The sequence below is a fragment of the Cavia porcellus genome, unplaced genomic scaffold, assembly GCF_034190915.1.
Source record: "Cavia porcellus strain 051 isolate PalLab524CR breed Dunkin Hartley unplaced genomic scaffold, mCavPor4.1 scaffold_1, whole genome shotgun sequence".
NCBI lineage: Eukaryota > Metazoa > Chordata > Mammalia > Rodentia > Caviidae > Cavia > Cavia porcellus.
The window spans coordinates 216,068,085-216,094,409 of record NW_026947484.1 but is presented as its reverse complement, the minus strand read 5'-3'; the positions used below and the strand labels follow the sequence as shown (position 1 = coordinate 216,094,409).

Here is a 26,325-nt window from a genome sequence, read left to right as displayed (position 1 = left end):
CAACACAACTAAGAAACTGCTGTATCACGGCTAATGAAATCCAGATATGCTAGAAAACATGGAAAATGCTAATGAGCTTCATGACCATGCCTGTTGTTAGCAGTAAATAATATATGTCAATATCTTAGTCACTGGTTATACTAGTTAGAACTGCATTTCTCAGCTGGGGATTTAGCTCAGCGGCATAACCGCCTGCCTGGCAAGCGCAAGGCAGTGAGTTTGATCCCCGGTACCACCCAAAAAAAAAGTCATTTCCAGTAAAGAACTGCATTTTTCAGACTGTTGGTTCTTAACTAATTAAAATTGACACTTTTTTCAAAAAAGCAACATCAGAGTGAATGGAAGTATAGCTATATACAACCTTTACTTCTGTTATATATAATCGTGTCTTAGGGTATTGCTATGGTTTGATTGTCCCTTTCGAAACTCTTATTGAAATTTAAGTAGCAGTACCATGAGGTGATTAGGTCATGAGGGCGCTGTTCCCATCAGTGGTTTAATGCTGGTACTCAGGGACTGGGTTAGTTATCTTGGCAGTGGGCTTTGATGATTAAAACAATAATAATAATAATAAATATCTCAAAGACGCCTGCTGACCTTGCTGTCATGTCATGATGCACCATGAAGATCCTTGTCAGATGTTATTTGGACTCTTAGACTTCCAGCCTCAAGTTCCAAGAATAAACTTTTTATCTCCTGTCTGTAAGTAGCCCACCTCACATTCTGCTATAGAAAATGGACTACATGACAACACTTCAGATGCAAAAATATTACTTTCGATAGGCTCTGGAGGACCTCAACAATAGCTTACAGTCTTCCATCAATGCCAACTACTGGCTGACAGAAAGCACTGATGGGAACAACGCAGAGCTTCACAAAGAGGCTACAAGCAGAGCAAGTGCTGTTAATGCTGCTAGTATTAACCAGTATCGGTCTCCCTGTTACCCACCTGCTCAGAAAAAGAAAAGACCAGGAGAGGGCACAAAAGGTCATCAACTGTCCTGTGTAACACACAGAGCAGGGGCCGCTGGGTGCACTCTCTTCATCTTTCCCCCAGTATTTTATTGTGAAAACTTCCACACAGAGCACATTCATCAATAATTTAAATATACAATACTTGCTTATCACCAAGCCATCCCTTTAGCCATCTATTACTTTTTCTACTTCAAAATAAATTGCACATGATTTCACTTTCATCTAAAACAAGAATGCATACCGTTAACCAAAGTTCAGCATTTATTTAGGTATTTTCTCTTGATATAAACTTTATACAGCCTCGTGTGGTGGTGCATGCCTGTTTTTCCAGCACTCAGGAGGCCGAGGCAGGCGCATTGCTGTGAGTTCTAGGCCACCCTGGGCTACAGAGCCCGAATTACAGAGTGAGACTCTGTCTCAGAAACAAACAAACATCAAAAAGCCTTTATAATCAACGAAATGTACAAACTGTAGGCATACAATCTGAATGCTGACAAATACATAACCTGTGCCCCAAACTCCTACAGAGACATACAGCATCCATATCATCACAGTTTCTCTTCCTGACTCATCTCTGTAGCTGCTGCCCTCAATTCCCAAATCCACAAGTCACTTAGCAAGTACTCCACAAATGTTCGTCCAGTACAATGTAAGGGACTTAATGGAACATTACAGCCTGGGATGGCTATTCACTAGTCATAGTAGGACATAAAAAAGGTGTGTCTGCTATGCAGACCAGTATAGAAAGCCCTCAAAAATTAAAAATGGGGATATCCAGTCAGCAGCTGCTGAGAACCGGCCATGGTGGAACCCAGGCGGCTGCAGAAGGCAACTCGCTGCCCCCTTGGCAAGCACCTCCCTCCCATGCGAGCCGGGAGGAGACCCAGTCAGCGGCTCCTGTGAGCCTCCTGGTGCGGGCTTGAAGTCAAACACCCCAACCCCCCCCCACACCCTTGTTAGCAACTGGGGACAGAGGTCTGCGCGTGTCTTGAGAGGAAGAGTGTTAGCAATAGAGCAAATATGGGGGACTTCCTCCCATCTTCTGTTTGAAGGCAAATGTTGTTTTCACTGTTCTGTTTCATTACCATAATTGTATTACACTACCCAATATTCTCTTTCGAATGGTTTTATAATGTTCTGTTTTTGATTTCATTTTGCTATACCTAACTGACTGGACAACTATTGTGAAGATAACAAGATACACTATGATACCTACTACTGCTATCCTGCTGTGAAGTTCTGTACCAGTTTCACTGCATTGTCTTGATTGGCTTTGTTCTGTCTTGTTCTGTTGTATTTTTACTACCTTCAAATTTAAAAAATTAAAAAAAAAAATTTTTAAAATTTAAAAATTAAATTAAATTAAATTAAAAACGGGAAGGAATATCATACAGGCCAGCAATTTCACTTCTGAGTATGTAGCCAAAAAAACTGAAGAGTAAGCTTTTGAGAAACATTCGCACACCCACCATCTTACTCATTTTCGCATTGCAGAGACTCAGTATCTGACACCCACAACTTCAAGGAGGTTTATTTTCCCTCACATTTCATTCCATGGTTGGTCAACTCCAAAGACACCCAGCATGGTGGAGAGGCACAGCAGAGGAGCAGCTGTCCAATGCATGTCTGCTGGGAAGCAGAAGGCCAAGAGGGAGCTGGGAAAGGAGATATGTCCTTCCAGGCCCTGCCCTATGACCCGCCTCTTCCACCAGCCATTACCGCCTAACATCACATTCAGTTATAGCATCCCTACGACTGAATCACCTCCAAAAGCCCAGCTATGAACACATGAGGCTTTGAGAAAGCATCTTCATGGAAACAACTGCATTCTATCCCTGGCCAACAAAAGGCCCAAGTGCACCTCTATGCAAAATGCATTTAGTCCATCTCTAAGAGCTGCCAAAATCAACAGTTCTAGTATGGCTGAGAAGTCCAAGTCAGAGAAGTCCTCTGAGACTCAAGGCAAACTCTTAGCTGTGAGTCCCTGAAAAACATTTTAAAAATAAAATGAACGGGGCTGGGGATTTAGCTCAGCGGCATAAACGCCTGCCTTGCAAGCAGGCAGTCGTGAGTTCAATCCCCGGTACGGATAAAAAGGAAAAAAAAGACAAATAAAATAAAATGAACACCGCCAGCATACAATGCTGTGGGGTAAACATTTCCATTCTACAAGGGAGAAGTGGGGGACAGAAGGACGGAGACTAAGTAAGACCAAACCCAGCAGAACAAACATTAAATAAATCCTGTAGTACTGCCCAGGGAAAGTTGAAGTAAGGAAATGTGAACTCAAAAGGGCTTAGGGGAAGGTCACATGTTGTGCCATGTGTCTATAATCCCAGTACTCAGGAGGCTGAGGCAGAAAGATCACTGTGGGTTGGAGGTCAGCGTAGGATACAAAGTGAGTTCAAGGCCAGCCTGAACTGCATAGTGAAACCCTGCCTCAAAAAGACAAACGGGGGAGGCGGCAGTTAAGCGGTCCTGTCCCCACAGTACTGCCTGTTTCCCCCACAAAGCTTTTGTCTTCTTCCTGCACAAGGTCATACTGCCTGGCCTCCTGGGCTTTCTTCTAAAATCTGGATGGAAGTTTTCCTGACCCCACAACTCTTACATGTTATTTTTCTATAAAATTACATTTTTTTTAATTTTAAAGGAAATAAAACAGAACCAAATAAAACAGTAAGAACAATATTAGATTTGACAAAAACAAGGCATGTGGACACTTCTTTTGAAGAGAACAAGAGACATTATGGTAGCCATTATTGATTTCCTATTGTCTGGTTTTGAAGGCCTATAAGACTCTTTCCTTCGTTTTGATTGCTTTTATAGAATTTTGTTTTGTATTAATTTATTGTGTGTGAAGGTATGGACAACTATTTCGAAGAAAACAAGAGACACTATGGTAGCCACTGTTGATTTCCAGTTGTCTTGTTTTAAAATCCTGTGTTACTTGCATTGTTTTGCTATGATCTGCTTTGTTCTGTTTTGTTTTATTCTCTTCAAAAAAAAAAAAAAAAAAAAGACAGAAAGAAATCTCCCATGGTTGGTGTACTGCATACTGTTATCCTCTAAATAGATGCTCATATATCTGTCAATTTAGCACCACATGGATGATGCCACACTGCCAGCTCAAGCAGAAACTGATCCCCCTTGACTCACAGCTGCTGCAGCCTCCCAGAGCCCAGATGACTGAGCACTTTGAACCAAACCCTGGCAAATCAACTCCCTATCTGGCTTGCCTGGAGCATAGACCTCAGGGCTCTGTTGTTAAATGAAAGCTTTATAGCTTTGTACCCTTGAGCCTGTGATGAGTGGAGTCTGATAGATTCTTTATATGTCTTCAAGGTATCCTTACTATGGTCCAGAATATCTGGCTTCTTTTTAATACTAATCTTTTCAGCAACCATTCTCCTCAGCCAAAACTTTAAAAGCTTCAACTTTACAGAAACTTCTTTTCTGATAAAACTCAAAAATATTAAAATCACTCAGCTGTGCAATTTGTTCTTGATTCTCAATGTACAGCTGGCCAAAAGCCACCAGCAGTACCCATGCCACAACTTCAACACTGGGCTACCTTGAAATTTCCCCTACCAGATGAATTATTCCACCACCTTGATCTCAGTCTTCCTCAAAGTCTCAGAACATGAACAAAAATGTAGACAATTTTTTGCCAGAACATAACACATGGCCTGGAGTCCAACTGCCAATGGAGTCTTTTTCCTCAATTGAAACTTCCGGAACCCAGTCTTTCTGTCTGCCTTTTTATCAGTGTTCTGATCTTCTTAACTTTAACCAGAATCTTCTACCACACTCAGCTTACAACATTCCAGAACTTTTTTTCCACCCAGCATCTCTAAAACTTTCCAAACTCTTCCCACAAACCAGTTTCATTGGCATCTAAAACACATGGTCAGGTAATATCACAGCAAAATCCTGACCAACATCTGTCTCAGTCACTTTCTCATCATTGAGACATAATATCTGACAGCCACAATTTAGAGGACGAGAGGTTTATTTGGGCCCATATTTCAGTCCATGGTTGGCCAGCTCCAAAGAAGAAACATGTCAGTGGAAAAACTGCTCACCAGATGGTGCATAGAGAGGTACCAGGGAAGGAGATACGCCCTTCTGAATCATGTCTCCAGTGACCCACGTCTAATCATGCCTCATCTCTTAACAGAAAATCAACTCTGGTGTCCCCATAATCCAATTACCTCCAAAAGCCTAACCTATGAACTCAGGAGGCTCTGGTGGACATCTAGATATAAACCACAACATCCATATACATAAAAGAACCATTTCCAAGTTCCAAGATCCAAATGACCATTGATGGATGAATGTATAAAGAAAATAAATGTGTGCACACCTGTAATACCAGCATTCAGGAGGCTGAGGCAGAAGCATTGTTGCAAACTCAAGGCCAGCTTGGCTACCAAGTAAGCTCAAGGTCAGCCTGACCTGCATAGATAGACTCTGTCCAGAAAGAAAGAAAGAAAAAAGAAAAGAGGCATAAATGCACAATGGTGGAAGAAAGCTCCCCTGTGGCAGCCAGGAAGCAGAAAGAAAGAGAAAGAAAGAAAGAAAGAAAGAAAGAAAGAAAGAAAGAAAGAAAGAAAGAAAGGAAGAGCCAGAAACAAGAACACATCTTCCGGGTCACACCTCCAGCAATCTGCCTCTCCCAGCTAGCACAACCTCCTAACCTAACCACACACAGTTATGAACTCATTGACAGACGGATCCACTGTAGAGTACTGCACGACACAGTCACCCTCCAAAACCCCCGTCTCTAAACACATGAGATTTAGGAGGAACAGCTTAGATCTAATCCATAACACATACATATGAAATTAAATATACCTGGGGGCTGGGGATTTAGCTCAGCGGCATAAGCACCTGCCTTGCAAGCAGGCAGTCGTGAGTTCAATCCCTGGTACCGATAAAAAGGAAAAAGGCAAAAAAAAAAAAAAAAAAAAAGAAATTAAATATACCTAATAGCACAGTAACAAAATGTGTAAGAAATGTTATACAAATCTAAATACCACTGACTTTATTATTAAATATCTAAAATGGAACAAGACATTATGACTCAATATAGTTTTGGTAGAAAATGCAGATTTGGTAGAAAAAATGCAACCTAAATTCTTTGAAGGCATATATACTTATGGCATACCAGTATGAGGTATTTATTTTTTTCAAAATAAAAACAGAATGTTTTTTGTTTTGGTTTGTTTTTTTGTTTTTACAGGATTTTACTATGCTGGCCTTGAGGTAACTCACTTTTTAGCCCAGGCTGGCCTCAAACTCACATCCATCCTCCTGCCCCAGTCTCCCAAGTGCTAGGATTGTAGGGGTGAGCCACCACACCTGGGTATGTCCTTCATACCTGGGTATGTCACTTCAAACTGTAAGTATGAGGGGAAAGATAGCAGGTTCTAGAGGCAGGCAACCTTTGTCCTCTAATGATGTGCTGTGAAATTCTGAAATAAATGACTAAATGGTGGTAATAATAATAATATAACCTATCTCTCAGACTTCTCACAGAATTAAATCAAGCCACACACATAGGGCTTAGGGATGGGGTGTTGCTCAGGGTTAGAGCACTCACCTAGCTGTGGGTTCAATCTCCAACACCACAAAAACCAAAAGGACAGTATAATATTTACCACAGCAAGAACTAAATACACTGCAGTGATTATTACACTACTATTATCATCATAGCAGCATTATTGTTACTATCCCTGCATTCACACTCAGGAGATCAATGCAGTGAGTACCCGTCACTTCCTCAAAGCATCCCTGCCTCACAATGGTATGCGTGGTGTGACCCTAAGAAGCAGTCAGGGTATAAGGTTCCATCCTCGCCAGTGGGCTAATGCTACAGCCCCAGGACTGAGCTTATGAATGAGCTCTCTCCCTCTCTACACCATGAAATGATGCAGCAGGAGACCTGGTGAGATTGCTGGCCAACCTCAGTCTCAGACTTCCAACCCTCCAGAACTGTAGCCAATAAATTTCTGTTCATTGCGAATTACCTGCCTGCCCCCTTGAGATTCTGTTACAGCAGCATGAAAGGGACTAAGATTGCAGGCAGAGCCAAGTGTGGTGGCAATACCTGCAACCTCAGCTTCTGGGAGGATAAGGCCGGAATTACAAGTTCAAATCCAACCAAAATTGGGGATGTAACTCAGTGCAAAGGTCCTGGGTTTAATCCCCAGCACCACAAAAAAGACAAGAAAGTAAATAAAAACAAAAAGACAAAAGACAAGAATGAATATTCTACATTTTCAATATTTCTTATAAGAAGTGTGCATCTTGTGGGTGTGGTGGTGCACTCCTGTAATCCTAGTACTCTGGAGGCAGAGACAGGAGGAACACTGCGAGTTCGAGACCAGTCTCGGCTACAAAGTGAGCCTAAGGCCAGCCTGAATTGCATGGCAAGACCCTGTCTCAAAAAGACAAAAAAAAAAAAAAGAATTGTGCATCTTTTTTTTTTTTTTTTTTTTTTGTAAGTGCTGAGGTTCAAACCCAGAACCTCACACACAGTATAAGCAAAAAGGTTCTACCAAGCAGCCCCTGCATATATTTTTATCTGCTGGCTGCAGCATAAATGTTCAAAGCCACTTAAAGGGGCCACTCGCAGCACTGAACAAGCTTAATACTGCACAGGAAACCCAATCATCCACTGTGTATATATACACATGCATATGTAAGTACCTCCCTCGACATAAGCATTGATTATGAGGTCAGTTATAAAAATATATTTCTAAAAGTTATTATTCCTGGGTTCATTCATAGAAACTGCTAGTCAAATAACAGCAATTTTGTGTGATTCAGTCTTGTAACATGAAGCCATGAAAAGCTGTCGGTATCTTACATTCCATGATGTAGCATATTCTTTAGGGTATATGGTTAAGTTAGAGAACATTACGCAATGTGCAACAACTGTGTGTACACATGCATACTGGAAAGACACTCACGAAATTGTTAACATCGACTGCTTCTGGGGAGGGTACCCTCAAGCTGATACAAGCTGGAAGCTCACTCTTTATTTTCTTCTGTAATGTTAAATGCTAAACCAGGTGCACATATTATTTTCCCAGTTTACCAAGACTTTTCAAGAAAAAGTAAAAAGCATGCCCAATAAGAAGAGCAATCATCATGATCAAGCTATCAGCAGTTTGAATCAACTGGGCCCACCGCACAAAAGGAAAAGTTGCACCTTTTACCTTGAGCTTTTAGACTTAACTGTGCAAGGCATTTCCAATCGCAATTCCAATAAGCAGGTACCTTACAATAGACAGGGTCATACAAATCTCCAGCAAACTACAATATCCACCACAGGATCGACAGTCTTGCTTATATCCTTGTAGGAGTTCTCTCCATAACAATTAGTAAAACAGAGGAAAAGTATGATTTCTTCCTAATTCCTTAATTACCTTACAGGAGAAAACTGTGTCATTCATATCCTTTCATCTTCCAACCTAGATCAATGAAAATACATTGATCCCTTACTCAACACCAACTGTCTTTCTCTAAGGTTACATATATAACTCACTTAATTCTCACCACTGTGATAAGTTTTGTGACTATCCTTACCTAAATATGAGGAAACTGGGGCAGCAGCAGGGCATGGTGGTGCATACCTATAATCCTAGCAGTCAGGAGGCAGAGGCAGGAGGATTGCCCTGAGCTCGAGTCCAGCCTGTGCTACACAGTGAGTTCAAGGCCAGCCTGAACTGCGTAGTGAATCTCTGCCTCAAAAAACCAAGGAAAGAAAAAAAACAAAGAAAAGAAAGAAAGCCAGGGCCAGTCGGGCATGGTGGTGCACCCCCATAACCCCAACACTCGGGAGGCTGAGGGAAGAAGACTGTTGAGAGTTCAAGACCAACCTGGGCTACAAAGTGAGCTCAGGGCCAGACTGAACCGCATAGTCAGACAGTCTCAAAAAGACAAATAAGATAAATAAAAAGTAAAAAGAGAGAAAGGAAGGAGCATGCAAGTGGGGCAAAGAAAAGCAAACTGCTCACATCATACAGCTAATGAAGGGCAGGTCAATATGCACTCATTGACTGTGCCACACACTGAATCCCCACCAGAATTTATTTTCTCGTAACTATAGCCAATGTAGTGATCGCAGTACATGGAGATTTTAACATTTACGACACACTGCCATTAACCCCCCTCACATGCTCCTCCTGTAATTCTTCCCCTTCTTACGCGGCTCTGGATGGCCTTTCACTGCGTGTCTTTATGTGGAATGATCAAAACTGCAGTGAACACAGCTGCCAGGTGCCGCCCGATGGAAAGGAAGGCTTGAGGGAACACTGCGTGGTGTCCTCATCTCCCTTACTCACTGCACCTGGCCCGTTTGACTTCTAGCTCTTCCCCAAAGTCAGGCTGACTGAGAAAGGCCACCACAACGTAACTCAAAATACTAGGGACAAGCAATTCCTAGCACCCACAAGACCCTTATTTCAATCCCCAGTATCATTTTTAAAAAACCTAACTACTTGGACAAACCCTTCTTACAGTTAAATACAGAAAAGGCCACTAACACATGACAGGGTGGTCAATATTATCACCCAGAAAAAAACAATGAAAACCACAATCAGATATTTCACTGCATAACCAACTCAATAACAGAAATTAACAAAACCAAATACTGACAAAGATCAGAAGCAACTGAGACCACATGCACTGTTGGTAAGAGTGCAAAATGGTAAACCACCTTGTGGTTTTTCCCAAGGCACTCCCAATAATGGATGCTCTGTGGCCCCAAAACACTGTACAGGATTTAATATTTTTTAAATCTATTTATTTTGCAATGCATGAGAATCAAACCAATCACCCTATAAATGCTGGCCAACCACAATACCACTGAAGTACATCCCTAACGGTATATTGAATTTCTGCTGTGCTAAAAGATAGCATAATCAATGAGTTAAAAATGTAATTTCTTGGGACTGGGGATTTAGCTCAGCGGGATAAGCACCTGCCTTGCAAGCAGGCGGTCATGAGTTCGATCCCTGGTACCGGAAAAAAGAAAAATGTAATTTCTTTCCCAGTACAAAAAAAAAAAAAAAGTTAACTCCTACCAGGTGTGGTGGTACACACCTGTAATCCCAGCACTTAGGAGACTGAGGCAGGAGGATCTCTGCCAATTCACTATGTAGCCCAAGTTGGTCTCAAACTCACAGCAATCCTGCCTGCCTCAGCCACCATGCCCTATTCATCATATTAAAAGATCAAGGGGGGAGAAAACTCAGTAGAGCTACAGAAAGCATTTCATTAACTCACACAAATCAAGGTTTTAAAAAAACGAAACGCGAGCAAGCCACGGGCACCCCAGGGAGAGAACAAGTCAGCATCTTCTGAGAATCAGCCACACTGTAACTTGGGGGACTGACCAAGAAAGCAGTGAGCCAGCCTTCCTGCTAAGCGGTGTGAGCTGTGGGCCAGCCAGGGAGGGAATAAGTCAGTGTCTCCGGGGAGTCTACCCACGGGCTAAGAATCAAAACATCCCGTCCCCATCTTCCCGTTAGCAACTGTATGGTTTCCAGGTCAGCGGGAGTTGATAGCAACTAAGGCACACAAAGCAACTAAATGTTTGAACTGTTGTGTTGATTATGCTGACCAGGGGCCAGAGGCCTGAGCATCTCTTGGGAGGACATATGCAATATAGCAAATATGGGGAATTTCCTTCTATCTTCTCTTTGAAGGCCAATATTGTTTTCACTGTTTTGCTTTGTTCTAATTAATTATTCTGTTTCGATTCTGTTTTTGGTTTGATTTTGCTATACCCGATTGGACAACTACTGTGAAGATAACAAGATACACTATGGCACCTATTACTGTTACCCCGGTATCGTGCTCTGAAGTTCTATACCAATTTCACTGCATTGTCTTGATTGGCTTTGTTCTGTCTTGTTTTGTTGTATTTTACTATCTTTAAAATAAAAAACAAATTAATTAAATTAAATTAATTAAGTCACCAAGCTAGGAACTGTATAAAACTTCTTTAACCTTGTAAAAGACCTCTGCCAAATACCTATAGCCAACATCATACTTAATAATGTGTAAGAGACAATTTGGGCGGGTGCCCTTAAATGCATAACAATTGCTTCAGCATTAATTAAATGGAATCTTGTTTCCACGCACTGATATGTACAGAGTATGGTATTTCCTTCTCCCTTCAACTGCCTACAAGCAATACAAATAAGGCCAGCCAAGGTACTGATATGCATATGGATATGTAATATCTAAGGCCAACTGACATTTTCCTGTTTCCTCACAGTGTTCCCTGTTAAACGTTTGAACTTAGTTGCATGGCAGAGCTGGTCAGCTCCCAGAATGTCAACTGGGTAGCTGCCTCCAAGGAAACCTATCAGAAACTAAAGGAACAGCCTCCTAAGACCACCGAAATGCTACCTCAACGAGTCATGCAGGCTGGCCCTCCTGAGTATCATTCTCCTTCTGCCCACCTTGTTAGCCAGCTCAAGTTCCTCACATAGTTCCCACCATCCTTACGGTCACACACCGTTGAACTACTCCCTTCTCACAAGATAATAAATTTAGGAGAAGCCTTTGGATCAAGGCCCTTGTTGGTATATCTTCACTTGGATCGGACTCGGGACCCCTTGGCTGTCCTTAACTTTGAATATGTCTTGTGTCTTCACTCTCGCCGTGGGTTGCATGGGAGGTGGTAGATTAGAATTAATTTGCTGGGATTCCGATAACCTTTTAATGAGATTACAAATATAACCTTCTGGATTGTGAGGAGGACTGGAAAAGGGATGTAGTTAGAAATATTGCCTTTAAAATTAGAAATAAAACAAAAATGCCCACTATCATTACTAACCAATACAACCCTAGAAGACTTGGCCGATTCAGTCAGGCAATTTACTAAGATTGCAAAGACTGTCATTCCCACATACTATCACTACTTACATCCAAACAAAGAACCCTGTGAATCATCAGAATAAATGAGAAGTACTGCTGCATATAAAGGGAAGGCACAAAATCAGCCGTACAGCTACAATAAACAAAAAGTAGTTTAGAATTAACATTTACAAAGGGTTATTATCAGCCACTTATAGAGCTGCGTATCTGTAATCCTAGATATTTGGAAGATGAGGAAGACAGATCACAAGTGTAGGTCTGCCTGGGCACCTTGATGAGTCTCTCTCAAAAATCAAGAGAGCTAGGGCTGGGGATACAGCTCAGTGGCACAGTTCCTGCCTTGTAAGCACACGGTCGTGAGTTCAATCCTCAGTACAAAAAAAAAAAAATCAAGAGAGCCTGCGCTGCATAGGACATTGCACACCTGTCATCACAACACCTGGGAGACTGACGCAAGATGGCAAGTTTGAAGCCAGTCTGGGCTACCTAGCAAGTTCAAGGCCAGCTTGAAACAAAGTGGGACACTGTCTCAAAAAAAAAGTGGGGGGGGGGGGGGGGGCAGTATGTAGTTCAGTATTTCTTGGATTCAATCCCCACAATCATGCACACATAAAATTTATTAACAATAGCAACAAAAGTCATATGGTACCTAAAAGAACATCTGAAAGTCTGCCTGGGATTTAGCTCAGTGGCTTAAGCACCTGCCTGGCAAGCATGAGGTTGTGAGTTCAATCCCTGGTACAGAAAAAAAAAAAAAAAAAAAAAAAAAATCTAAAAGTATAGAAGAATTTTTAGATTAAAATTGTAAGACTTTAGTGAAAGACATTAGAGAAGACAGAGTAAACAAATTACATAGTATATTTGTGGACAGTAAAACTAAATAATATAGCCAGCACTTGGAGGCTGAAGCAGGACCACCAGTGTGAGTTTGACGAGGACCTGGGCTACATAGGGAAAGGTCAGCCTGAACTTCATAGTGAGACCCTGTCTCAAAAAGACAAAACAAATAAATAACATGCCAACTCTAATTTAATGCAAAAATTTTAATGCAACACAATCAAAATTTCCAGGGCAGATTCTTATGATGCCTGATAATCTGCCTGTACTGTCACAGTAATTAAGATAATGTGGCGATGACCCTAGAATCAAGACTCCTGGGCAACTATGAACCCAGAAGCAAATCCACACACTCACAGAAACCAGACCCGGGCAGATGAGGCTCTCCAAACTGGTGTGGTAGATACTGGACTCTTCCATATTATTGAGGAGGCGTTCATCCATATGAAAATAATAACAGAGCCCTAACAGCAAACATTATTTTAGATGAGTTAAAGGTCAAATCTGAAAAGTTAACTCAAGTTTTCATAAACGTTTAACACCTTTTAAGAAAATTTAGAAGAATTTTTTTTTTTTTTATCAGTACCAGGGATCGAACTCACGACCGCACACTTGCAAGGCAGGCACTTATGCCGCTGAGCTAAATCCCCAGCCCTATAATTTTCGATATTGAAGAAATATTTCATGAAATAGTAACTTAAAGGTCACACAAATTGGGGGCTGGGGATTTAGCTCAGCGGCATAAGCGCCTGCCTTGCAAGCAGGCAGTCATGAGTTCGATCCCTGGTACCGATAAAAACAAAAAAGACCAAAAAAAAATAAAAATAAAAAAAAAAAAGGTCACACAAATTATAAAGAAATATTAATAAATGTGTTCACATTAAATGTTCCAACTACTTAAGAGTTTGGAAAAAAGAAAAAAAAAAGAGATTGATCCAGGAAGATTACAAATTCAAGACCACCCCATATACTTTAGCAAAATCCCATTCTGAAATTTAAATTAAAAATAAAAAGGGCTGGAATAAAAAACAAAAGAAAAAGAAAAGGGCTGGGTATATAGCTGGGTTCAACTGCCAAAACTGAAATAAACAAAAAGAAAAGAAAAAACTATGAACACAATTTTACAACAAAGGAAATTCATATAGTAAGAATTTATATGAAAAGATACAGTACTTCAGTATTAATCAAGGAAATGCAAATTAGGATTACACTGAGATATCATACTTTCTCACAAGATAAGCTAAAATTAGAGACTGACAATACCTAGCGTTAGTGAGGATGTGAGGCAACCGGTATTCTCACAGCACTGGTGGGAGTGTGACATGGTGCCCCTTGATTCTAGGGGGAGGACAGCAGCCAGGACAGCAGGCCCTGCATCTGTGGTTCCATATCCACAGACGCAACCAACTATGGATCAAAAAAATTGGAGAAAAATGGCATTTATACTGGACACTTTTCCCTTGTAATCATTCCCTGAACAATACAGCGTAATATGTATTCACACTGTACTAGGTATTGTAAGTATCCTAAAGATGATTTAAAGTACACTGAAGACTGCACAGACTGTAAGCAAATACTAAACCATTTTATATAAAGGGCTTAAACACTAATAGATTTTGCTACTCATAAGGGGTAGTGTTATAAATTCCTCCTGGACACCCAGCGATAGCCATGTCTTAAAAACTGGCTGGGAAAGAAGGATAAACTGGAGACTTGTATAGGTAAATGGATGCAACTCGAGAACACACTCAAGTTCACACACATGTGTAAACATCACATTGTTTCATTAGTGTGAGAAGCCGAAAGAAAAAAAACATGTAATTGTGTATGTATATATATGTAAAAAGTAGTTGAGATAGTTAATACTAAAGATTTGTGCTGGTTTGTTCTGACAATTGAATGCAGAAGTCTTGTGCTCTGGGTGAATGATTTGGGGATGACAATGTGCAGTGTATGCACCACTGTTGCCCGTGATTGACATATTTTGAAATTTTGTTGTAGTTTTCTTCTTCTTCTTCTCCTTCTCTTCTTTCTTTTTATCCTTGGAATAAAATGGATTTGGGGGGAAAAAACTGGATGGGCATGGTGGTGCACATCTATAATCCCAGCACTCTGGGAGGTGAATGGAGGAGGACTGCAAATTCAAGCCCAGGCTGGGCGATTTTATACCTTAGAAAGACCTCTTAAGATGTGGTATTTACACACAGTAACTCTGCCACAAAGAAAGATACACTGAATCCTCTGTAGGAAAATGGATGCAATAAATCAAGCCCACCACAGACATCTTTCTCAAATGAGAAGGGGATCGATGGAGGAAGCGGGGAGGTGGGGGGGATAAAAAGAAATTAAGGTGTGTTGTATACATGTGCAACTCCACGTAAGGAATGCAAACACAGTGCACTGCAAATGTAAGAATAGTTTTTAAATTAAAAAGGGTGACAGATGTAGTTCATTGTGTCGGCCCTGGGTGCAACCCAAGTACTGCAAAATAAAATTTTTAAAAACTTAAAATATGCATTTATCCTATGACCCAGTAATTCTATTCTTAGATATTTATCTAAGAGAGAAATAAGAATACATGCACAAAAACACTTGAATACAAAGGTTCATAACAGGTTTATTCATGACTAAAGCTAAGCAATTTGTGCAACTACTGTGGAAACCAGTGTGGGAATTCCTCAAAAAACTAGGACTAGAGGTTTCGTTTGACCCAGCTATTCCCCTTCTTGGTATCTTCCTGAAAGAATTAAAACATCATACCACAGTGATACATACCCGCCCATGTTTACAGCAGCACAGTTCATAACTGCTAAATCTTGGAAACAGCCCAAATGCCCACCAACTGGCAAATGGATAAAGAAGATGTGGGGTTTCCTTCGCTTTTGCTTTTGTTTTTTGATGCTGGGGATTGAACACACAACCTCCTACCCGCCAGGCAGGCTGTTTCCCTGGTGAAGACGTGGTTTTTTTATACAACAGAGTACTGCTCTGCCACAAAGAAGGACAGGCCTAAGACTTTCTAAATACATGCACCTGGAGACCAAACCCTCGCGTGAAATAAGTGTAAATACCACTGCTTCTCTAGTGTGAGAAACTAGAAGTGTAAATAAGGACCAAAATGCATAACAGGTATTGTGAAATAGGTAGAAAATGTTCAGATGGGGAGGGGACAGAGACGGGGAAAGGGAAAGTAAAAAAAAGAAGTGAGAAAAGGAAAAAATGTAAACAAAACTTTTGTAAATGGGGAGAGGAGGAAGGGCTGAAGAGAGGGTAGGGGAATGGGAAAAAATGTAAGAAACAAGTTATATCACGTACAGGTACACATTCTCTACGATGGGGCCAGTGATATAGCTCAGTGGCATAAGCAACTGGCAAGCGCAAGGTCCTGAGTTTGACTTCCGGTACCAAAAAAAAATCTCTATGATGAATGCGATCACTATGCATATCTAAAATGTACCAATAAAGACTGATTGGAGGAGGGAAAAAACACTAAGCAATTCGGCCAGGTGTGACGGAGAGCAAGTCTGAAGCTCACCTGGGCAATTAAGGAAAGGCCCTGTCTCAAAACAAAACAGAAAGGGCTAGGGGATAACCAGGTACGGGGGCACACTGCTGTAATCCCAGCACTCGAGAGACTTGAAGCAGAAGGATCACGGTGAGTTCAAGACCAGCCTGGACTGCATAGCAGGACTTTTCCCCCCCAAAAAAGAGCTGGCTGGGGGGAGCAGATACAGCTAAGCAGTAGAGTACTTGCCTAGCAGGTCTTATAGCTCGGGTTCAATCCTCAGTATTGCTAAATAATTAAATACATAAATAATGAAGCAGATCAAATGTCTATCAACTAGTGAACAATAAATAAACTGGTATATTCATACAATGAAATAGTACAAGAAAACTTAAACATATAATTACAGTACCATACAACCCACCATTCCCATTACTAGGTATTGAAGCGAGAGAAATGAAAACATATCCACACAAAAACCTGGATAAAAACATGCACAGCAGTTATAATATTCACAAAGTAAAAACAAGCAGGGCACGGTACACACCTATAATCACAGCTGCTTCAAAGATCTCAAGTTCAAAGCCAGCGTGGGCATCTCAACAAGACACTGTCTCAAAACAGAATGTGCTAGGTGGAGCTGGGAGCCATGCATGGTGGCATATGCCTGTACCTAGCACTCTGTAAGGCTGAGGCAAAAAGACTGCAAGTTTAAATCCAACCTGAGAAACTTATCTCGAGAGACCCTCTCTCAAAGCAAAATATAAAAAAAGAGCTGGCTGTTGCTCAATGCCAAGACCCTGGTTTTAATCCCTACTAAAATCAAGCAAAATATATCAGTGTTCAGGAACGATGCTGATGATTGCACAATACCAGGAAGAAAGCAAAAAAAACCCCACTTTAAAATAAAGTGAAGGGCTGGGGATTTAGCTCAGCAGCATAAGTGCCTGTCTGGCAAGCGCAAGGTCATGAGTTCAATCCCCGGTACAAAAGAGATAAAATAAATAAGATAAAGTGAAATCTGCACACTTTTAATGTGGTAAAGTCTGTCAAGCATGGTGGTGCACACCTGTAATTCTACCTACACAGAGGCTGAAGTGGATCATTCTGAGCCCCACAAATACCAGGCCAATCTTGGCAACTCAGCAAGAACCCATCTCAAAACAATAAATAAAAAATAGTAAACTTTATTCTATAAATATATCAATTTTGTGAAAAGCATGGACTAATAATACAAACAGCACATGGATAAATTTTTAAAACACTATGCTGGGAGCCGCACGTGGTGGTGCACACCTGTAATCCCAGCACTTGGGAGGCTGAGGCAAGAGGATCCCGGGGAGTTTGAGGCCAACATCGGCTACAAAGTGAGCTCAAGGCCAGCCTGAACTGCATAGAGACCCTGTCTCAAAAAGACAAAAACAAAACAAACCAAAAAAAGCCATTATGCTGATCAAAACTGGATGTGAGGGTACATGTGTATGATCCCAGTAAAGGCAGAAGGATCTCAAAACAAAGAAAAAGAAAAAATAGTACACCTGGACCAGGGATGTAGCTCCATGGTAGGACACTTGCCTCTAATGTACAAAGCCTCGGCTTTGAATCCCAGCACCACAAAAGAAAGAAAGAAAAAAATGAAGCTAGATACTAAATTAGGTAAAATTAATTATAGTAGCAGCAAACAGCAGCTACTCAGGGGAATAAGGCAATTTGGGGGCTGAAAAAAGTGTTCTGTATCTTGATTGGGAGGGTAATCAAAGATACACACATTTCTCAAGTGTCAGTTTACTACACACTTTAAAGTGAATGCATTTTATGTAAGTTGATCTCAACAGGGCCAGGGATTTAGCTCAGTGGCATAAACGCAAGCGCAAGGTCACGAGTTCAATCCCCGGTACCAAATAAAGAATAAATATTTTAAAAAATTGATCTCAACAAAATTGAATTTAAATTAAAAGTAGGACAGCATTTCACAACCTCCAGATTAGCGAAGTTTTAGGGACTAACAGCATGTAGAAATGGCTAAGTCACTGAGTAATGAGACTCTTACTCCCTACTGGTGAGATTATAAATCAGTACAATCACTCCCGAGAGCTCTTAAGCAGCATCTAAAAGAAATGTGCATATCTTTCAATATGACAACTCCATACTAGGTATATGCATTAAAGAAATTCTCCTGTATGGTCACTGAGATGTGAACAAAACTATTCACCACAGCACCACAGTTACAGCAAAATTTCTACAGATGGGAGAAAAAAAAATCAATGCCTACCACAGCATTGTCAAAATAAAAGGACTATAGCTACAGAAATAACATCCTAATATAAAAGTTGAGCCAAAAAGGCGAGCTGCAGGCTGCCCTGAAGATGGTAATTATAAAGTGACTGAAAGTATGTAAACACCACCACCTTCATGCGTAGACGCCCTGTGACCGTCTGGGTCGGAAATGTCTGCCAAAGGCCATGAGTTAAAAGGACTGGTTCCAAGCCTGGCACTGTTGGGAGGTGGTAGGGATTGAAAGAGAGGGGGCCTCTCAAAGGTCTCTTAGGTCTCTGGGGGCATCACCTTGAAAGGGACAGTGGGCCCTTCCTTTCCCTCTGTCTGCTCCTCAGCCATGATGTGGCTTTCACTATGAGGTCCTCATCACTGTACCAAAGCAGTAAGGCCAAGCATCATGACCAAAATAACCTTTTCTCTCAGTAAGTTGATTATCTCAAGTATTTATTATAGTGTTGGAAAGCTGATTAGCAAATACATAAATGTATATACATGTATTAAACCAGGCATGGTGGTGCATGCCTGTAATTCCAGCATTCAGGAGGCTGAGGCAGGAGGATCGCTGCAAGTTCAAGGCTAGCCTAGGCAATAAAGTGAGTTTCAGGGCAGGTTTAACTGTTTAGTGAACTGTACAGTGAAACCAGGATGATGATGTATTTTTAAACACAAGAAAATAATAACACCAAAGAGGGCAATTTCTGTGGTAAAGAAAAGGATTTAAATGGGCAAGAGGCACTCAGTGAATATCAACCACATTTTTAATGTTTTATTTCTTCCACTGGGTCATGAGCACACAGGTGTTCATTGTACTATACCACTATTTTTTACATGCCTGAAAGACTTTGTAACAGCTTTCATGCATAATTTCTTCTACTTTTGTAAAACATGTTTTTCTTTTATTTCACACATGGATTTGTTCTGCTTCTTCTTTTTTTTTTTTTTTTTTTTTTTTTTTTTTGGTGCCAGGGATTGAACTCACGACCTCACGTTTGCCAAGCGGCACTTATGCTGCTGAGCTCAACCCCAGCTGTTCTGCCTCTTATGTATTTAGTAGTTATTACTTTCAAGCAAAACATTTTGATCGGTATAAAGAATCATTTTTTTAAATGCTTAAATTCTGCTTTTACTGTCAATAGTATTTTATAGTTAAGAAAATTCCTCAGATTTGCAATAACAGGTTGACACCAACATCTAAATATTTAAATAAATTACACAGGTTAATTGAGAAAGAGGGGCAATTTGTTTTAAAAACCCATTGTATACTCTACTGTTAGCTAGTAAAATGTAATTTCTATCTTTCTAGGGGCTGAAAAAAATCCTTTCTCATTTACTTGCTTCTTAAATGACATATATGACAATAACTATCAATTAAATTCTTTTTTTTTTTTTTTTTTTTTTTTAATTTTATTTAAGGAGAAAAGAAAAAAAAAGCAGGGAAAGGGTACAAGTTATACAGATTTACAGAAAAAAAATGAACAGTAGGAAATCACTAGTTAATGGATTACATATTGTCATCTTAGAAATAATTATTCAAGTCACAAAATTAAAGCTTGTAAAGTGGACATTCCATCAATGATACTGCAAACAGTTCTGTTCATTGATCCAATAAAACTCTGTGATATCATTTTCTATCTTATACACTTAAATATACATGCAGTTATATAGTTTAGAGCACTTTCTTTTCCTCTCTTTTGTACCATGACTATTACACATTTTGGGTTTCATTGCTCCCACGGTTCTTATTACTTTTTTGGAAGAGAGTAAAACCAAATGTGACATAACAGAACAGAATCGGTCAAGTCAAAAGGGTGGACATAATAGATAATGTAAAAACATAATACAAGGTGATCAACAATGGTTACCATAATGCCTCCCGCTATCTCTGATAGAATTGCCTATATCGTTAGTTATAATACAATTGAACAAAACAGTAAAGAATAAAACCGACAAAACCAAAACATTGGAGACATTGTAGGTCTTCAAAAGTAGATAAAAGTCAACAACAATGGGCGTCATAATGAATCTCATTATCTTCACAGCTGATGCCTAAACTTTCGAACCTGATACTATCCAGCAAAACAGAATAGGGGAACATCAGTTAAAAACCAGATGGTGAGAGTAATACAGGGCTTTAAATCAAGGTAATGAAAAGTCAAAGTGGGTTACTATAATATATCCTGCTATTTTTTTCCTTTAATTAAAAGGATAAAGATAAAAAAGTAAGTAAATAATGGAGTGGAGATTGAGATAAAAGAGGGCATAACAACGAAACAGCACAGATCAAAACATAACCATTTAAGCAGAATAGTGTTTCACCACCAGATAATCCTAACCTAAAAGTAGTTACCATATTGTTTCTTTCTTTGAAATCCTTGAGTACAACTTCATATACTGTAGCATTAAGTATATCAAAACAATGTAAAACCATTCAAGAGAATGACAGCATTACAGAGTATTTAGAATTGACTAACAGAAAATGAACACTGGTTTCTGTATAATCTCCTTGTCTTTAAAAGGTTTTTGCTTATACTATCGTACATAATAAAATCCAATAAGATACAGCCTATTTAGACCATTGGAGACAGAAGGACAAAAGCTAGATGAGACTTCAAAACAAGATGATACTAAATCAGTATTACCTCTTAAGATGTCATTTTCTCCAAAATAGCTATTCCTATCATCCAATCTTCTCTGCCTCATTTCTGTTGAGCTCTTTTTCTGTCAGTAGCTGTCAGTTTGTCTTCTTCATTTTGTTCTCTTCTCCATTCGTTGTGGCCTCTCTGCCATTATTTCTGGATTCTTTGTATTTTTCTTTTTTTAGAATATCCTGCAATACTCTCTGTAGAGTTGAATTGGTGGTTGCAAATTCCCCCAGTTCCTCTTTATCCTGGAAGCACCTTGTTTTTCCATCAATTTCCAGGGACAGTTGTGCAGGATATCTCAATCTTGGCTGGAGATTATTATCTTTCAAAGCTTGAATTATTTCCCCCCACGCTCTTCGTGATTTGATGGTTTGTGTCGAGAAATCTGCTGTAATTCTGATGGGTGTTCCCTTGTAAGTGGTCTGTTTCTTGTCTCTGACAGCTTTTAATATTCTGTTCTTGTATTGAATTTCTGGAATTTTTATTATTATATGCCTGGGTGTTTCTCTGTTTGGGTTGTAGGTAGCTGGGGTCCTGTATGCCTCATACATCTGAGTATCTTTACCTTTTGCTAAATTAGGAAAATTCTCCTGGATTATTTCTGTGAGTAGCTTTTGTAGTTCACTTGTTTGTGTCCCTACTTCTTCTTTTATGTTCTTAATCCTTAAGTTATGGATCCTCTTGTCATCTTCTTGTCTTTGTATTATTGCTGTTTGTTTCTTTGTTATTTTTAAGAAGTTTTTCATTTCATTCTCCCATATTACAAGTCTGCCCTCCAGTTCAGATAGTCTGTCCTTAGTTTCTTTCAAGCTGTTATGCCAGTCTTCTATAGACTTCTTAGTATCTTGGTAGTCCCTTTGAACCTGCTTCACGTATTCTATGCTTTCTCTGTTTTCTCCATCAAACAATTCTCCCCTTTTTTTCTGTTCTTCCATTCCACCACCTGTTTTTTCTTGGGTGGTACTTAGCATTTCTCTAACTATTCTGCATACTTCTAGCTTCAGGTCGTTGATAACTTCATTCCTGAATTGGTCTATGAGGCTCTCTATATAGTGCCTTATGTGTATTGGTGCGGTGTCTGCTATTGCCTGTTTCTCAGAATTGGGGGCTGAGGAGCCTTTCTTGTTGCTGCCTCTTCCCATGCTGCCTCTTCTTCTCTGTTCCTTATATATGCAAGCTTATATATATAAGAGGCCCAGCTTCTCTCCCAGTCAGCCACAGCCTGATCGAATTGCGCCAGTTAGGTGTTCCCGCTCACCGCTGCGCACCAGGGAGTTACGGACCAGGCAGCCTACGCGTCTCCCCTCCCGGCCACCGTCAGGCTCTGGGATCTGGGTTGGGACAGTCTACCAGGTCCGCCGGCAGCGTCACGCAGGCCAGGCACTTTTCACCAATCCCGCCCGAGAGGGGGATGTGTGGCTGGAGTCGCCACCGCGCCCTGCTCCCGCAGGACTGCTCGGGCCCAGAAAGTCCTCTGCTGGAGTCAAACTGTGGTAGAGTGTCAGTTTCTCTCACTCACCTCACCACAAGTCAGTGCACACTTCCCTGCCGTTCGCAGATTGCCGTTCTCAGAGCTTCCGCGCGTCTCTCTCCTTGCCGAGCCGCTGTAGAGGCAGCTAGCCGCCGCGTGGCGGGAAACCCAAATCGCGTCTTACAATGGCGCAGGGTCCAGCCTCCACACCGAGATTTTTCTGTTCCTATTTTAGCACCAGGACTGCATTCCAAGTTGGTTTCTCTCAGCCCAGTTCGTTCCTGAGTCAGCAGAGCATATCTCCACCTGCTTATGTCTCCTTAATCCGCACCATTCCTGGCTTCTGAGCCGAGTCTTTCAGAGAGCCTCCGGTAGTTGCTGTTATCTGTCCGCCATGTTCTCCCGGAAGTCTCCTATCAATTAAATTCAATTTGGTCCTTAATTTGATTCTTGAGATGTGAGTCAAAATTCCCCCATGCATCATTTACACGCCCGAAGAGAGCCCCTGCTGCACAGAAAGCAGTGGAGTTATAGCCAAGCCCACGTGCTGTGGGACAGAACTAGGCTGATCCAATTCTCTTCCACTAAGTGGCCCCTATGCCTAGACTTCTCCATTACGTTACACAAACCTGAAATACTAACCTCACATCTGCGATACTGATAACCTCAGAGGGTTTTCAGATTAAAAATGCCTGTTATGACTTATGCCTAGATGGTCCCTCCGAAAGCCTCATGCAGTCGTGGGGGCCGGCCTCTAGAGTTGATGACTGATTCGTGGTCAGACGCTGGGATTATGGGTGTGAGCGCTACACCTTCCCTGGGATGGGAAACCTGCATACAAAATGAGGGAGGGCGAGGCTTGCTCTCTCTAATCTTGCCTTTATGCTCTTGCCGCTTTTGCTGTCTTCCACAGCCACGAACTGTTGCTTCTCTACCACAACACCCTGCCTTGGAGCCAGCTGATTACAGACTGAAACCTCCACTGCAGGCTGAATAAACCTTTCCTTTGTCTGGTATTTGGGCGTCAGCAATAAAAGAAAAGTAAAACAATGTCATTGCAGGGAATATAGGGGGAGCTCTGCCATATTTGGTCCACCCACTCCCATCTCACACACACAAGCAACTGTGCTCAATGCAGAGATGCTCGCAAGGTGACATACAAATTCTAGCACATAGGAGGCGGAGCCAGGAGGATCGTCATGAAATCAAGGCCAGCATGGACTAGCTAGAGTTCAAGACCAGCCTGAATTACAAAGCAAGATCCTGTCTCCAAAAATTAACTTAAATTAAATTAAAATGCCAGAAATTTAGCTCAGTGGCACAAGCACCTTCCTGGCAAGCGCAAGGTCATAAATTCAATTCTTGATCGTAAATAAATTTTTAAAGGTAAAATAAAATGGTGACATATAGACAAAAATTCAAAGAAATGAATCTGTTTTTCTTCAAAATGTTTTGTATCAATATCATACATCTAAATGCTTAGTGATAGTAAGTGATGACTTAGTAAGTCACTGAAGGAGCTGTCGTTGGACCTGATGCTCCTCACTGCCCATCCGGCACCTCCTGACACTTTGACACTATGCTGACTTACTGACCTACAGCCCTGTAGTTCCTAAACCATCCTGTCAATCTGTACTACATTACTGTCAATGATCCCAAATATCCTGCTGACCCTTGCAAAAAAGTTTAAAAAATGAGGTCCCCCACTCTGGGAATTTTACTTTGACACTTAACAAGGGTTATTTTAACACAGCTGCAAAACATAAATCTGTTGGTAAGCAGCGTTTGTAAGCAGCATGTTTGTAAGCAGCGTTATTTTGGAAAATAAAATTTTTACACCTAAATTAAAGGGAAAAATGTCTATAAATTATAACTATGTAAAGTGATGGGACATGCTGAATAGCCTGATTTAATCATTCTATTATGTAAACGTCATTATACCCTATAATACAAGTATTTGTCACTTTAAAAATTTTTAATGAAAACAATTCAATGATCTCTCTGCTTTTAAATCAACTCCATCCTTCAGCTGTATCAAAAACCAAAAGAAAAATGCTATCACCTAACTAGGCTGTCCATCATTAGAGTCACTGACTTTCTCACCTTCCAGAAAGTTTTATATAAAAAATACTTAGGTCAAAACCTATATACTAACTGCTAAACACACTGCTTACTCCACTGCCTTTTTTTTTTTTTTTTTTTTGTCTTTTTGAGACAGGGTCTCACCACTATGCACTTCAGGCTGGCCTTGAGTTCACTGTGGAGCTCAGACTGGTCTCAGACTTGCAACAATCCTTCTGCCTCAGCCTCCTGAGTGCTGGGATTACATGCATGCACCACCACACCCAGCCTTTTTTTTTTTCTTTTTTTTTTTTGGTACTGGAGACTGAACTCATGACTTTACACTTGCCAGGCCGGCACCTGTGCCTGCTGAGCTAAACCCTCAGCCCCTTCACATTGCTTAATAGAGGCACCAGTTCCACATCTGGTGAATATCAGGGATAAAACCCTAAAATACATACCCTTTTTTTCAATATAGATCTTTTACTGTCTCATTGAAATATCACAGATTGGTGTTATAATCCCAAAGTTTGTTTCTGTGGCTGGACAACTCTGGGATCTTACCCATCTGGCTGCTGAACTGTTCCCTTTCAGAAACACTGATACCACCCCCACCTTAATTTTTTTTTTTTTTTGGTCTTCCTGAGACAGGCTCTCACCATGCAGTGCAGGCTGGCTTTGAGCTCACTTTGTGGCCCAGGCTAGTCTCGAACTTGCAATGATGCTCCTGCCTCAGCCTCCAGAGTGCTGGAATTACAGGCGTGCGCCATACACCCGGCTCAAAATTTTTCTGATATCCTTGTTTTTGACTGTTGTGGCTTGCTGAATCAAAGCAGCTGAATTTGAAACAAATTCAATGTCATTTCCTTCAAGGATTAGTTTATTTTTCTGAGCTTGAGATACTGAACAAGCAACACCAGCCCCCTTATAAACCTGGCTAATGAATTTTTCACCCAAGAAATTCCGTATTTCCACAAGAAACTTTCTCCTGAATGACCATGTTGATGGGGAAGTGAGCATATACAGACCTCATGTTGTAACAGAAGCCCAGCGTGACATGCTTATTATTTTCTGTACCTGACTACAGATCATGCAAATAGTAGCCAGTTCCTTTGTTTTCCTACCATTTGTCAACCTGGAGCCTCTTTTTTCTTCCAAGAAGACTATGCTCTACACTGATGTGGCTGAAGTCCCCTCTGCAAAATTGAGGTCCTTCACAATAACTGCATCCCTTCATTTCCTGGAATGTCGACAGTCTAATTGCTAAGAGCGGTCTTCATTCTTGCAAGAAATGTGGCCAAAAGAATATGGCCGTATTTTTGCCAGTGTGTTTTTAATAAATATTTATATCTTGGGTACCTTATTTTCATTCAACCCTCCCAATGATACATCCAGGTCATTTAACTTCTGGGCGAGGCCCACCAAGTTTGCAAAGTCTTGCCTCATTTCAAATCATTTGGATCAGAAATACTTTCTTGAAGGGTTGGAGATTTAGCTCAGCAGCACAAGCATCTGCCTGGCAAGTGTAAAGTCATGAGTTCCATTCCCAGGACAAAAAAACAAATTCTTTCTTGAAGAAAGGAGAAAGATCTTCTGCTATGTTTTCCCTCCTCTTTTAGTTTCCCCAGCAAATCTTTGCTGGCCATATTACGTGTGATCTG

At 40.8% G+C, this 26,325-nt stretch overlaps 1 protein-coding gene and 1 pseudogene across 2 annotated transcripts in view; both read right to left on the bottom strand.

The window, feature by feature from the left end:
- Nucleotides 1-26,325, bottom strand: part of Kcng3 (potassium voltage-gated channel modifier subfamily G member 3) — a 69,707-nt gene that overhangs the window by 20,714 nt on the left and 22,668 nt on the right. The gene's annotated exons all lie outside the window — the stretch shown is intronic.
- Nucleotides 25,418-25,944, bottom strand: LOC106028314 (large ribosomal subunit protein uL6-like; annotated as a pseudogene).